The sequence below is a fragment of the Daphnia pulicaria genome, chromosome 7 (assembly GCF_021234035.1).
Source record: "Daphnia pulicaria isolate SC F1-1A chromosome 7, SC_F0-13Bv2, whole genome shotgun sequence".
NCBI lineage: Eukaryota > Metazoa > Arthropoda > Branchiopoda > Diplostraca > Daphniidae > Daphnia > Daphnia pulicaria.
Window position 1 is genome coordinate 808,249 of NC_060919.1, and position 14,605 is coordinate 822,853.

At 41.4% G+C, this 14,605-nt stretch overlaps 1 long non-coding RNA gene across 3 annotated transcripts; it reads left to right on the forward strand.

Moving 5' to 3' along the window:
• The first annotated feature begins 3,398 nt into the window (after nucleotides 1–3,398).
• LOC124350445 lies at nucleotides 3,399–13,470 on the forward strand. Of its 3 annotated transcripts, none has more exons than XR_006920966.1 (3): nucleotides 3,399–3,514; nucleotides 3,704–3,919; nucleotides 12,891–13,470. It is a non-coding gene; the product is annotated as an uncharacterized LOC124350445 (long non-coding RNA). The 3 variants fall into 3 exon arrangements; XR_006920968.1 differs by lacking the exon at nucleotides 12,891–13,470 and adding an exon at nucleotides 11,624–12,088; XR_006920967.1 differs by lacking the exon at nucleotides 12,891–13,470 and adding an exon at nucleotides 11,635–12,088.
• The last annotated feature ends 1,135 nt before the right edge of the window (nucleotides 13,471–14,605 follow it).

Here is a 14,605-nt window from a genome sequence, read left to right on the forward strand (position 1 = left end):
GACAAATCCATAGCGGGAAATTTATAATAGTCTGTAATATGTTGCAGGTGTTTGAGCGGGAAAAAAATTTCAATTCGATTTCATCATTTTGTATATTAGAGCCGGGCCCAGCAGCAAAGTTGATTGAAATCAAACAGAATAGATCTAATTGAATATATATAAATGTATAGTATAGCACTCTTTGGTATTATATTGCGGTGAAATAAAAAAGGGGAAGGGGGAATTGGAGTGCACACAGCACTTGTATACATGCCCAGCAGACGGACACACAAAAAACCAAGTTGCAATCAGAGGGATTGAGGCAAAATGTAAACAATATAATAAATAGACTCTTGGATACTATATATAGGATGAGATAGCTACAGGCTATTTACTAAATGATCTGTACTTGGCTGTCGCTTATAGTATAGGGCTGGCCCTATATAAACATAGAAATCGCCTGGTTAAAAGTTAGACTGCTGCTGGACTCGGCATAGTACTGCTGTAGGTTATAAATAGTCGATGGTGACACGGGCACTCTGCTGGATCAATGGCTGGACGAAATGTAATATAAGAGAAAAGAGAGAAGCAACAAATGATGACACAGACAACAGCAGCAGCAGCATTTAATAATACAAAGTTGATCTTTTATTCATGCCCGGATATTATTACATGTTAGATAAGTACTACTTGCCGGGGGGAGTATATTAATAATATTAATTTATTTTAATACATTTTTACATAGAAATTTTTAGCTAAAATATTTAAAATAACGACCATGAAAATGTAGAGCAAATTCGACAAATAAATACGCAGTGACAATTTTTGCTTGAATCTCATTTGCATTGAATTAGACATGTTTATACTGACTGAATGATGTCACTTGCTCTCGGGTTGGCGTTTGATGTTAATTCCAACGGCTCTCCATTCATCAGTCCCGGCGAAAGAAATTCGGGGTTTCCACCGACTATATAGAAAAGTCGAAGAAAAATCGATGCACATTATATTCCGGAGCAAGTCTAAATATAAAGTTCATTTGCATAATCATTTATTTTCACCGGGGCGAAAATCTATGGCGTCACCCCCCTTTTAAAAAAAATAAAAACTTTTTATTTTATTTATTTTAAATAAAAATCTTTGCGGTGGATGTTCATCACCGCCGCCATTGCACAAACCGACGACGCCTGCGGGCTTATACGCCACAAAACTCGATGATTGGATTTGGCGCCATAGCTCCAAGAAGAAGAAGTACATTCACGTATTATATATGATTTGGCTGCTGCTGTGCTCCTGCTGTATAGAGCCGCGTGAAATTGGCTTCACCCCCCATCACCCAACCCCTCCCGCGGTGGCCTGTGTGTTGGATATTTTTTTGAAAAATAGGCGCGCGCGCGCGCGTCATTCAAATATCATTGGTGACGCTCCTGTATTATTATAGATATGTATTATCTGCTGTGGTGTGTGCGCTGGTGGTGAACAATTTCTCTGCGTCTGACTTCATTGTGAATTAGCCCAGCGTGATAAGCGCATTTCAATATATGTACATATACTAAGCCCCACCCCCATCCCCTTTCAGCCCTGCTGCTGGGCGCGCCCGGGATTGAATTTTCCTCTCTCCTTTCGTTTGCTCCTAATTCGATTTTCGTGTTGTGTGTGTGGGGCATTTCCTGTGTGTGTATGTGTGTGTGTAGGAGGTTGAGCTTTTGAAAATTGTCGATCGATTGATCGGCTGCATGCAGCATAGTGGCCCAGCGATGAAGATGATTGTTAGATGCTATCCGAAACAACAATGAGCCTATACAGTCGGCTGTTTTTGGCTTTTTAAAAACGGCAGCACGCTCCTAAAAATGCCTGGGGGCTATTTGCTAGCCACCAGCAGGGGTCAGCACCAGTTCAATGAATTCTAAAACAATGCAGATGTCTATTATAGATGAATCCCTGGCAATTCCATATAGGCTACAGACAAAATGATGATTTATTCACATCCGATTAGAGGTGTCGACTTGTAGGTCATCTCATCCTGGATTATAAATACGTAAGATTCTATATTGAAAGCTGAAAAAAGATGGCTAATTACCCCCGCCGGCCACAACAGCTCAAAAGTCGACGTGCTGGATTTGCTGCATGGGGATGGGTGGCAGCTGCTACTGTTGGCCGTCCAAATTTGTCATATATATATATTGTGTGTGGGGTTTTTATATGTATTTCTTCCTATTGTCCAGCATTTTGTATGTAGACGACTCCCCCAACCCCCCCACAGGAGCGATCCATCAGGAACCTATATAAAAGAGGAGGGGGGGGGACCATCCTCTCATCAGCTGGCGATTCATTAGATGGGCTCCATTGACTCCTTGTTATATACATTTTTGTATAGATACAGTCACTTCTGCTGTTGCTGAATAGATTTTTATTTGTTGTATTATAAAAGTGTGACTCGCAAAAGTTCACCGGAGCAAAAAAAATCGTCAGACAGTGCAACTGTATATGCTCCTATTATGTACATATTTAAGGAGCCAATTTGAAGTGTGATTTAACCCCCTAGCTGTGTTCTTTTTATAGAGATATTGTGAGTGGGTCGTGATGCGAAATAGATTGGCGTTTCTCTCAGTCTCCTTTTATAAATTTCATCTGATGGGAAATGAAGGGATCGGAGCGTGAAGATCCTCTCGACTTTTCATCACAAAGTGTCAACACACTCGACGAGCGGGACTTTCACGCCTGTCTATCTATAAAGTTGATTTTATAGAGATTTAATACGAATTTGAATTGATTTTCTGCTGCTGATATAAAACGGTCACCCTCGTTTCTTTAAACGGATGACCATAGTTTTTGTTGAGCCCAAAATTGAATGTTAATATTGTAGATGTAAATAAACTCGTTTTGTAAATTAACTAGATGCAGAGGAAATGAATTCGACCTTTCTTCGTACCCAAACGAATAACTTAATCGATTCGGCCAACGGTGATTTATAATGTATTCTATTTATATGTAAAATACTAAAACCTCGCCTTATATTAATAATCAAGTTCCGTTCGATTACTAATCAATTCTAATCGATATCTATTGCTAATTAGAATATTAGTGTCGTCTGCTTTCCACGTTTTGAAAAGGTGACTAATAAGACCAAAACTAAGAAAAAGATTTCAAAGAAAAAGAGCATTCACTGTTTTTGTACGTGGATGCACGTAAATAAAATGACAAAAATGTGGTCATATCGCCATGTCAAGCTTTCCATATGCTCTCCATTAGTTGTGTGGCAGAATACTCTGAATAAAACTGGGATGACTATGGGAGCGAAAATAGAAGAGTTCAACTTGTACCAAGTGTGTCAATTGTCACTTCCTGTTAGCATTATTTATCCCCTTGATGATTCATGTCAGTTTGCTTGCACTAAATTGTAATCTTTTCCTCTGTGCAGATGTGAGGCCTGAACCAGCCATCGTAACAGCAAAGTTTGGCTTGTGCTGGACCTCCAGTCACATGGTTTGACTAATGACCACCTGCCACCAGCAGCAATCACAGTATCATCACTTGGGTAAAAATATTTTTGTTAATTTTATCAACCTGCGCATCAATGCCACAGTGGAACCATAAATTCTCCTGTTTATTAACAATTAGGTTATATAATCTCTGGTTTATAACTTGTTTCATTTTCAACCTCTCCTTGCTTGTTGTTGTGTCTGTCAAAATTATTCGTAACTCATTGTCCAATTTTCTTATTTAGATAAACAGCATCCCGTTTGATTGGAGAATCTTCTCGGCCGAGTTCAGGATCTCTTCAATTCCCCCTTTTTTAAAAAATGTCCTCGTGTACGCCCATGAGAGTGTGGGTGTATTCACGAGGACTCCCTTTTTACCCTATCCCTCCTGGATTCAACTTTATTGCGCGGATGGAGCAACTGTGGATGGATGCCTGGCTGTACATTTCCCAGGCAAAAAGGTAGGACAACATTTTATGTCTATCCTTCCTTGTTGTCTATTTGATGGCATCGGTTATTATAAATCGTTGCGGAGTAATACGAAATTATTCCTGAGTTTAAGGGCCGTTGACTGTATGGAACTTTATTGGACTTGAACGTTTTTGGTTGACTCGGAAATTGTTCGTGAAATATTTCGTTTGTTAAACGATATTACTGCAGATCAGGCCTGTTTTTCTTTTTTACCTCACACAACATCTCGTCTGTGTGGGTATCAGCAATCAAATTCAGAAAATGTTTTTGAACTTTGAACTTTTTTCCCAGCACCCAAGAGGGTCTGGGCATCACCGTTTGATTGTTATAGTCACCTGAACCCCCGTTTGATCAAGCATTTATAACAACATTCTTTATATTAAATGGCGATCCAGCGGAATAATAATTCAAATTTCTAAATTCAAACGAGCTAGACAATTCTTGATGATGTTGGCCATCATTTGAATCATCTTTAAGTCATTTCACAAACTCTATACGATAGGGGGGGGGGGAGCTTTTCCCTGTATAGATAGAGCTCTCTATCCTGTCGTGTTGAATTTCAAACGACATGGATCGCAGCAGCATCGCCACTCTCCGTCGTCGTCGCTGTCAATTGTGGACCGTGTCAGTCTCTAATCGGATTGGGAAATTCAACGTCTCCCTCCCCCACAAAACCCCCTACCTCCTCTCTCTCCTCTCCTCATCATCTGCTTGAAATTCACACACAATTCCCGATCATCATTTCTATTTTTTCCAGCCTCGAAATTTTTGTTTCCCCGTTCATTTATTGATTACCAAATTTTAGACAAATGTACAAAATAATTTCACCATCACCTTTTTCTTCACAGATCTATACTTACGTGTGTACTATATACATGTTGTATATGTCTATGCTTGTAGGAATATCTAACCCAATTCCCCCTCCCCCCTCCCATTCTATCCCCCCCATCACCACGTAAAAGAGGAGGAGGAACTTGTGGGGTTTCCATCGAGTGGGAGAGAGTCGCTGGGGGTCGTAGACTTCGTGACACATTAGCGTTCAAAGCTGCGGAAATTCGGTTACCGTAAATTACAAGTCAACTCGTCGTCGTCGTCGCTCACACACAACCCCCCCTCCCTCCTTCACGGTGGGTGTCGACCCCACCCCACCCCAGGGCACGGAAGAGGAAATATCTGCCAGCCCAGCGTCGTCGTAGTTATTTTCAGATACACATTTTTACGTGTCCCTTCAATTGGCCCCTCCTTTTGTGATTACGTCAAAGCCGAAAAATGTCGTGTGTTTCTGAAAAACACAAACAGGCCGCGTTTGATCTTTTGCTTCCTTTGACTGGACAAGGCGCTCGCCTGATGTGCCTAGACTTTTGATTTCCATCAGCAGCAGAGGTGTGTGTGTGATGCAAGAGCACCAGTGAATAAATCATGATGGACGCCTTCGGGTGTCAACATTACACGTATCCTATAATATGGGTCTACCCGGCAATCCAATTGTTGTTGATGTACAAACACTCTTCTTCTTATATTATTCGTTTCTATATAATATAAGATGAAAGTGATGCACTAAAAATGTATTCGAGAGCTAAAAACATTTAGATGTTATCCGTTGCGATTTTATTGATCTGTTTTTTGGGGGGTTGGGTTGGGATAGAGTCTCTGACTGATGACTAAAAAATCCAGGAGCAGCAGCAGTAGCAGAGAGATTGGATCTCTAAGATAATACAGCAGCAGCAGCCTATAGCATCAAATGGCGAAATAAATATACAAGAAACATTTCCATCGATCTGCAGCAGCAGCACCCACCCACCCTACATAGCTGCATGGAATGTGTAATATACAATATTCCAGTGCAGGAAATATATATATCTAGAAGTGGCCTATATAGATCCTTATTGTGCGTGCTGGTGTACAACGCCAGCCTACTTGATGATGCAACTCGGGTTCGTCTATATTTCCACAGCTCTCTATATCTTTATTAGAATATCCATCTCAACTTTGACTAGACTTTTGCTTAATTTTAAAAAGAATAATTGTCTTATTTTGATGTACATCATTTCAACCAATAGAAGAGGATGATGTGACGTGATGGGCTGTGATGGAGCTCATCTGATGTGACCTACGTTTGGCGGTGGCTTGGACGCGCCATACCGTTTCCACATGATCACCAGTTCACACTCGATATCTATCTAGGCCGTTGGAGCGTAATAGTCTCTCTCTAGTCTCTGATGGCCGGACTGATGTGTTGGCCGCTTGTCACCCAGTGGCAAAACGGATTACACGCTTGGGCTAACCATTTCTTCTTCTTCTTCTTTTTTTTTATTTTTTCACTAGATATATATAATACTTGTATATAGCATTCGGCTGTACTGGCTGTGGAGAGAAAAAGTGTCACCCTCGTCCTATATACAGTATATCCCCCCCTCATTCTTTTGTGTCTCTATTTATATTTTCCTTATATAGCGCCAAAAGTCTACTGTATAGAGCTCACACACATCTGTATGGACACACACATACAACAGAGTAAAAAAAAGAGTCTTTTTCGGTCCCCCAGATCTATATAAGATGGACGACCAGCAGCAGCCCAGCCAAACTCGATCCATCTCTATTCACACACACACCACTTGTATTATATATATATCTATCTATAAGAGGCATGGGGGGTCGTCTATATTCTTCAATAGATGCTGTATGCTTTTGTATATTTCCTATATTATACTATAGATAGATATATATATTGGCCATAGTATGATGGATATCAAAGAATATTTCTATCGTTTGCAGAACGTCTATTAGACGAGATATTAATAACCAACCCGAAAAAAATTTTTCCGGATGAGATATCTCTTCATTAGACGTGTGCTATATAGCTCTAGCTGCATGTATGGCGTCTGTGAGCTATTCAATCATCTCGTCCTTTCAATAAATGTGGCCATCATATAGGATCTAGATCTTGTGATGCGGTTTGATCCTCTATTCTTTTGATACAACATCCGGATGGGTCAATATAAAGTTCCTTCCGGTTGATCCCCTCAGGGTCAATATATCGTAGCCCCTGTGCTGCTGACCTTTTTTCTTTTCGGTCGTGTTACCAAAAAAAGAGTAGGCCTAGAAAATGCAAATGAAGCTAAGAAAAATAGGTTTTTCTTTGAGACTTTTGTGTGTTAAAAATTGATAATTTAAGCCAAGGCACGATTCATATACTTCCGGTTAGACATGTACGACTTAGAAATGTGGGGCTTTTTGTTTCAGCCAGGTCTTGTGATTGACGTTTCCTTTTATTTCCAGCTCGGCAGCACGTAGTAGTATGTAGTAGGCCTATAGACATTTCACAGCAACGTCCAGCAGCCTCACTGGTAAACAATTCTTTGATATAATATAATATAAGAGAGAGATATGGTGTTATGTATAGCCTATGGGGGGAGATATATTAGAAATATCAAAAAGAGCTTATGACGATTGTCCCGTATTGCCCAGCACATATCTCTCTGACACGTCTCACATGACCGAACGATCTTTTCCCAATAGACAAAACCGACCAGCAGCAGCAGCAGCCAGCCAGTTGATCCTTATAGATATATATTTTTTCTTCTTCGAGTGTCTATTAAAGTTGATATCAATAATCTATCTTCCTCTTTTAGCGTAGAGTTCTGATCCCTCTGTGCACTCACATTGATGTGGATGAAGGAAAATCCCCTTCTATATAGATCTATCTATCTATCTATCTACCAAAAGGCTTTTCTCTACTGCTGGCTGGCTGGCTGCTTTATAAGACAATATATGCACGACGGCGTTGTTGTTTTTTGAGACACACACAAATATTCCATGGTGCTGGTGGTGGTGCTGGGCGCGTGGTCATGCATGATAGTAGCTGCTGCTGCTCCTGTTTTTTCTTCATTTCCCCTTTTGAAGCATTGGTGAAACTGCTCCTGTGATGGGCCCAAGCTCAGTCATAGCTTTTGTGTTATAGAGACCCTACCCTCTGCTGCTGCTGCTGTTTGGTTTGTGTTTGCACAGCGACGGCGGGCGGCACAGCTCGCAATGTTGACTCAACGGCTCAGTTTAAATAGCTGCTCATCTCCGTCCCTCGACTCTTATTTTTTCTTTTCTTTTTCTTATTTTACCAATCGATAAATAGAAACTGGCAGCAGCAGCCACCTGTTGGGATGTCTATAACTGTACGTACATCTACACACAAATCTCATCAGCATTTGAATCGGCCAATAACTCGAAATGTAGGCCATCGCCGAGTGTTGGCTGAGATTTTAAAATTTATAAATAAATCATGGGCGAGATGTATTATACAACGGCCTTGAACTTGGTCGTCTATTGATGTAATGGCGCGAGCAAAAGTCGTCCTCCCCCCCCTCAACTGATTGCGCACATGGTGGCGTGATACATATTTCATCAGGGCCAGCTAGAATAGCAGTAGCAACAACCCCGGCCATAATATATATCTAACAAATCAGCAAGGCAAATGAACTCTTGGGCTGTGTGATGTCACACATCATCATCACAACCCAGACCATCTAGTATAGCTATAGTAGTGTGTGTGTGTGTGTTCCATAATACATGTGCTGCGGTCCTCTTCTTCTTTGCTGGCCTCTCCTCCTATATATAAACGTAGACGGAATATCAATTGTTGTTGTTGGTCGATATATCGAATCGTCTACTACTGCCAAGGTCGCATGAATGTTACATATCCAGCTAGCTGCAAGCTTGTATAAATGGTGAATAAATGAATATGATGGGCTTCGATTATATATGTCTGCCCGTGGTTGTGCTATACGCAGGGGCCCCACCTCATCTACTATGGATGTCCCGCTCTCGTCGTCTATTCGATTATTATTCTCTACTATCGCTGCTGCTATAGTCTATAGCAGCTATATGTATTTATATTACATTTATTTTTATTTATAAACCCCCCCCCCCCCTCTCTCTCACATAGTCCCGATTTGCGATGCTGGCCTGGTATATATTAGTGCGGTATGCTAATGAGTCGAGTATATTCTATTCTAGACGACGGCCATATGTATAAAAGGAGGAGGGCGACTCGACCGACGTCGCCAGTCATTGCTCTAATCGTGAACCGCCAGCATCCACAGCTCTCTCAGTTTTACAACTCGTCACACCAAAATTTCTGCTAATTTCAAATAAAACAATTTGGAATTCCATTTGGTGTACAACGGAATGAAGACGACCCAAGACTTGATTGACTGTTACATTTGTCAGTGATTTTGTGGAATAATTTTTTGAATTTGGCGCCAAAATAATTATTTTTGGAAAATTTCAAATCGATCTAGAAAAAACAAAAAGATTTAGTCACGCCCACCGTGAGTTCCGAAAGCCTCGGCCTTCCTCTGGCTTGCATTCATACACACTCCACCCTTTTTCCATACAACATGGGTGGGGGGTGGGGGGAAAAATGGGCGGTGTGTGTGTGTATCATTCCGATGTATCATGGGGGGGGGGGCAATGAGATGCGTGCGGGAGTCACGCGCAGGAGCAGCCGCAGCACAGTCCAACCCCCCCTTTCATATCTATCTCTTTTGTGTGTGTGTGCGTGCGTGCAGCATTGATATGTAGCTAGAGGTTACCATGGCGACCGTGTGGTGCCCCAGCCGAGAGACGTGAGATCTCAGCGTGAATGCCTCTAGCAGCACAGCTCACGTTCGAGTTCGTGTGAGCCAAGATGGCCGCCACCATCTTCTAGACATTTTCCCGCTGAATACATATATATCTAAGCTCCTATATGTGTGCATGCTGCTGCGTCTATTATGCGCGGAAATGCCAAAGCGGCGGGTGGGGGGAGATATAAGACACACACACACGGGCCGGGAAACTGGCCAATAAGAACCTAGACCAGCTCCTCCTTCTCTCTATGTGTGTGTGTAGGCTAGGCTAGATTTTGATTTCTATTTATTCCCAACTGCTGTGTGTGCAGAATTTAAATGCATCTCTGATACTTTGCTGGGCAGATCAAAACAACAATCAAAGTGTGTGGGTGGCGCTGGTGGTGGTGGTAGAGGGGGGGCGTTGGAAATCCGTTGGAGCGTGAAATGATTGAAATGACAACACGGTCCGTTCGTATTTGTGTCCTATTATCACAACCGCCCCCCCCCCCCCTCTCTCCTTTTACCCAATGTGATGATGCGTCACCTTTAAAACTGTCAATCTATTCGACACCCCCTCCGGCAGCCACCACCAGCCCAAACAGTAGAATCGAACTTGTGTGTATATTAGATCCTTGTTTATTTCCTTGTGTACACAGTACAGCAGTAGTTGCCTATTTAATCATCCAACATCATATAGAATAGAATGGAGCATATCAACTGTTATTACAACTTTCTCACGGATTTCTATTTTCCTACGTTGTTTGGGTGGGTTACTGGGTTTTGATGGTGTGACCATTTGGGTTATTTGAAACTGGCGCCACTGGAGATGTTTGTCCTTTTCTCCGTTGGTCAAAACATGTTGTGTCCATCCTGAATTGTGTCCCATTCTACATGTTATAAATGACATCAACAGGTCTAATATCTTAGTCATGTTTAAATGAATAATCTACACAAGATTTTTTCTGTATTTTCTACTACACGGAATGTAATACAGATTTGTCTAGATGTGAAAAGTCGTTTTGGGTGTTTGGGGGTGTTGAATTGGCTGTTGGCTGCCTGACTGACGCCGTGTCGACGGGTGGAAAAACCGCAGTCACGGGGCGGGCGTCAGCAGGGGGGTTGGATAGACGCTCTGAGGGCTAATGGGGAGGAGGGGGAGTAAATTTGCCATTGTATACATTCTATCCTTAGACCCTCTTTCCTTTTTCTATGGCCTTTACAACTACTGCAACGAATATAGGGAACAAAAAAATGTATCAAAAGATTGAAGGGCGAGATGAAAGCGATCGCTGGTGATAAATCTCTTTTTTCCTTTATTCTTCTTTTATAGCGTCGGCAGCGTCGAAAAACCATTTCCCAGCCCGTCTTTTTTTTCTCCTGTACATTTAGATGTAATAGTCCTATAAGATGAAAATGAACTAATTCGCGCGCAATTTTGAAATTCGACTTTGGATGATGGCTATTGGCAAAATGGCGACCATCTATAAAACAGCCTATTTATGTAAAAGTGTCAATCTCTATATAGCATTATAGCTGCATGGTGAAATAGACACCGCGGTTACTGGCAGTTATGGGCGACACAGTGGGGGCGAAGGCAGCGACAGATGGCCAGCAGCTTTTCATTGATATCACAAAAGCCACATTCAATCGTTTTATGAACATTCAGCGAAAAATCAAAAGCAGATTTCAATCGTTTGGTTATTGTGTGTAGACTGTAGAACGTGCCGTTTAGACACATTGGAAAGTCCTTAATTTTCGAATAATTCACACATCTTTGTATCTATTTTCTCTCTCTTTCTCTTTTGTGTATGTGATTTGATTGTTCTGATTTTCTTATCTCCCCCGCGCGCGAGCTCAGCAACAGCCGCGTCATCAAATGTCGTCGATCTATCATCTTTTTATTATTCTACTATATTCTCTTTGTGATATGATTAGACATTGTTACATATTATGCGGCTGAATGTAATATCGATCCGTTAGACTCTGCGCATGAAAAAATAAAATGAATCTTTTTTTATTTTTCGAAATTCCCGCGCTGAAAAAGCAAACCAAAATGGCGCGCCAAATTTAAAAAGTTCTAAATTTTAGTTTTTTTTTAGTTTGGCGCGCCTTGGATGTCTAGATCGGAAGCGACGGCTCGTGTGTAGAAGACGAAAAATGTTGGAGACGACGACGTCTAGAAATGGGAGAGAAGGGTGGAGAGAAGGACGCGATGACTCGTTGCTGGGCTTCTTTCTCATTTGAATTGCAAATGTTTCTTATTTTATATTCGACGACGTCGACCCCTTTTTCCTTCTTCCTTCTTTTCTTTTCTGCTGGCGCATCCTTTAAGACCTTTAGATACATCGACGTCGATCGTTCCCCATCTCTTCACTCTGGTGAACTTTGCAGAGAATACGACGACGCCTACTCACAGCAGCGTCGATACATCTCTCCCCCAGAAAAAAAACCTTTTTTTTATTTCTTATTCTGATTGTATTTGAGCTGCTCTCTACAATGCAATATCTCTCGACGTGTTATTTGTTTAATACACTAACACATTTCAGCACTTTTTTTTCTATTGTATTGTACAACACTTTCATATTCCAGAAAGAAATGACGGCGGTTTTTGCAATCTAAAAGATTTATACATACAACTATTGAATATATGAGATGTGTATATAGACACACATGGTGCTGATGCCATTGCTGCGGTCTGTCTATGGACTATGGACGGTTCGTTGAATATGTGTCGAATGCTTTCAAATTTATTTCATGTGTTCAAGGAGCCAGGAGGGTGAGACATGGAACCTTTTTTTCTATTTTTTGAAATTGACGCGCGCTAAATTCAATTGTCAAACCCCCGCGAAATACAAAAAAGAATTCTACAACATTTCAAGTTGAAATCATTTCGTTAAATATATAGAGATATATAGAGCCTATATTATATAGTATACTGTTGCTGCTGTATATAGTATGTAGACTCTCTCTATACGGTCTAGAGCGTGTATAATTCCCGCATCAAAAATGCGCATATATTTGATTGGCGCACACGCTACACACAAGACTAGCCCTCTTCTTCTTCTTCTTCTTCTTCTTCTGGGGTATAGGAGGATGAAAGGCTTTTTGGGCTCGAGCCGAGCAACAACAACAACAACAATGATGTTGGTGGCCGGGTTGATGCGCGCCCGGCTAGCATATAGCTCTCACAGTGACAGTCGGAATAAGACGGACGATGGAAACTACTATTATATAGCTCTCGCGAATCATAATAGGAAATAATATCAAAAATATGGAGCAGCGATTCGAGTCAATCGAAAATACATGTCTGGTAATTGCATATAATTATATACATCTTTTTGTGTGTGTGCTGTAGAAAAACAAGTCGATCCTTCATCCTTCTTTGCCGGCCGCCTCTATGTTGAAAAGAAAAAGCGGCACATTCTTGGACTGATACGGTTTTCATCATCATCATCTCAACTTCTCTTTTCACATTCATTCGTTTCATCGGACGCACATATTTCTGTAGATGTATATACCGCATCATCTTATGCTAATGGCTAGCCACAGTAGCCCACAGGAAGATATGCGCAGTAGCTACACACAGTGGCTGGATGGATATATATACTACCTGCTTCCAGCCAGCCACAGCCGCTGATGGATGTGTGTGGATATATCCAGCACACATCAAAAACATAAGGGGGGGCCTTCTCTAAATTCATCTATCTATGCAGATTATATTTTTGGGTTGTAGCTATACAGTAGCTTTTATGGTGATCAAATCTAAATGCCATCAAATGTATGTTTTGTGTTGTTTTGTTATACATGTTTCCGCGGTGTGCGATGACGTATTAATGATGGAGAGAAGAAGCTCCGCCTACTTTTCAGTCACAGGAGCAGCCGATCAAATTCTTTTCGTCGATATTATTATCAAAGGAGGCTGTACGATCTCTACAGTAGATGCTGTGATTTGTCTTTTTTATTTCTTTCCCCCTTTTTTGGGACTTGTCTTATATGGATGATATCGATGACCCTCTTTGACTGCTGCTGGTCATCATCATCGGCCGGGGTGATGGTAGGGTGGTGGATCCTTTTTTGGCTTGGGCTCCTGGACGTGATGGCCAGCACAGCCTATAGAAAAATATCTCTCTCTCTCTCCAACTAAAGAAAAGAAAGAAAAGAAAAGAAAAAGATGTGTATAATATATTAGGGGTCGATCCACGAGCCAAAAACATGACGGAGGGCGTCCTCCTCCCACAGTCTCTCTCGTTCCACTATGCTGTGGGGGGTTGAGCCAAACAACGGCACAGCAGCTCGTTTGTTATCATATCCATACAGAAAAATATACTAGAGAATAAAAACTAAAAAAAAAAAAAGAATATATAATAAAGAGGAGCTGCATCAGCAAGAAATAGAGAGGAGTCCCTTTTTGGCTGCTGCTATGCTGGACTGCCAACACACATTTCGTCTACCCAAAAAAAGAAAGAATATATAGACGGGGTTGTGCTGTGTGTGTGTGGCGTTGACAGGCGGATCGGAAAGCCCAGCGACGGTCGTGTGGCCAACCGCTTTCGTCACGGACATATATACATCCCCCACCCAGCATCACCCTGTATTATATACAAGGCCGATAATGAAACTACACTCAACTTTGATGCTGGATAGACTCAATCTTCCGAGCGATTGGGTTTTTTTTTCCAATCGATTGATTTCATAAATTTAGTAATAAATAATAGGCCTTGTATTTGATTGTATTATTTCGTAGATTATTTTGAAATTTATAGATGTGTAGAGTTGAAATGCTTGTGAGTAGAAATTGAATCTAGGAGCCAGGGCAGGAGCTGGTTGAATGACGGCTCGTTACGTCATTTGACAGCATAGTTTCCACCTTACATCAATTACTGGAATAAGGGCGGGCGAAAAAGGGACTCGATCCTATACATCTCCTAGCTGTCCCTTACATGGTAAATATCCAGCACTCCTCCGTAGTAGTAGTCTATACGGCTCCTATATATATATATATGTGTGTGTGTGTGTTCCTTTCCATATCATTTGCATGTCAAAGGGAAAAGGAGGCAGACAGCCAGAAAG